Here is a 1,693-nt window from a genome sequence, read left to right as displayed (position 1 = left end):
GGGGGGGGGGAGGGGGAGGGGTTTGTGCGGGGAGAAGGGTGCAACAATGAATGAATGGAATCCCAAAATCCCAAAATCTCTGTAGATGTTCATTTAAATGAAAAATAAACAACCTAAATTAAAAAAAAAAAAGACTTTCAGACGTCTGTGGTGAGTCTCTCACAGCTGATAAAAATATATCAAAAACATAGTATAATTTAATAGAAAAAAATACAGCTGTTTTTCTAAAGTGAGAAGAAATAGCACATGATACATCTCATTTGTATAAACGATGTTTGCTTCCATCGCTCCAATGGCCAAATGTTAAATCAGCATAAGAGTAGTGTTGTAGCCATTTGCTGGTCGAACTTTAAAGTTCAAGATACATTTTGTTTGTTTGGTCCACTGTCATTTGTTTCCATGATAAATTCAGTTCAAAAGATGTAAATTGGAGCAAAGATTCTGTATAACAAAGCACAACAATATGGTACTAGAAGTTTTTGTCCTTGCATGGCTAATATAGAAATAAAAATTTTTGACGCAGACAAACGATACCATACTGTTTGCTATAGGGTCCTTCCCTTTCCTCATTATCATAATGACATAGTCAAAGCTATATTGCAGCTGTTTGCAGAATGTCTGAAAGCTTTCAAACTCTGTAAAATGACTAGTCTTCATCTGTAACTTGTCTTACAGCAATCTGTGCTGAGATTGTTGACATTGTAAAGTATCAAGCACAGTCATGATAGTAGTTGTAGCTCCAGCACCTACACCAACAAATCCCAACACACAAACTTAGTTCCAGGTGATCAAGTAGACCTATTATTGTATGTCTATATTTATTTTTTTAAATGGTTTATTCATTGTTGTACCTTTTCTTACATCTTCCTCCCTCCTCCCAGTCTACTTTGTAAGGCCCTTCTTACACATTTTTATTTTTGCTTTATACATTCTGATTGGAAGCAGAAAATTTTGAGAATTATAGAAATGCCTCAGACCTTTTTTTCATAGGGTTACTATGAGTTGTTCTCGACTCTTTGGCAATCAACAACAACAATAATATATTCTGAACATTACTATTCTTTCTAAATACATTTCAATTTATTAAAATTTGCCAGAAATTGTATAAACCATGCTGAGGAGTAAATAGTATAATCGAAGATAATCTTTGAAGTGAGGTGTTGAGCTACATATGCTCTACACAGAATTTTGTTAGAGTCCTTAAACAATAGTTTAAAGTGAAGGGGGGGGTGGCGGGAATCACTGGGAGCACAATGGTTTAATGAACAGTTATCAATCAACATGTCAGTGGTTGAAGGCTACCAGCAGCTCTTCAGAAGGAAGATGTGGCTTACTAATATCATAAAGATTACCAAAACACTACTGCCATCAAACCAGTTTCAGGTCACACCTCCTGTAGGTTTCTTTACAGGAGGAACTCCTCAAGCTTCTCCTGTAGAATCCATCCAACCTTTCATTTAATAGACACATCATGCTATGAGGGCTCCTTTCTGTAAAGAAATTGGGAGGGAAAATGTCAAGAATGTCACACAGTTGCCCCTCCCCTCCAGAAGTGATCACTTCCTGAGAAACCTGATAACATCTTAAGCAGCTAGATCAAAGACCAGACATTCAAATGATAGATCCTGATAAGGCTCTGAACCTGATCACAAAAGCTCAAACTCAATTGTTGTTGTTGTTGTTATTATGTGCC

Source organism: Elephantulus edwardii, unplaced genomic scaffold, assembly GCF_000299155.1.
Source record: "Elephantulus edwardii isolate Elephantulus edwardi_28Jun2011 unplaced genomic scaffold, EleEdw1.0 scaffold00301, whole genome shotgun sequence".
NCBI classification, from domain to species: domain Eukaryota; kingdom Metazoa; phylum Chordata; class Mammalia; order Macroscelidea; family Macroscelididae; genus Elephantulus; species Elephantulus edwardii.
Note: the sequence above shows the minus strand (reverse complement) of the source record.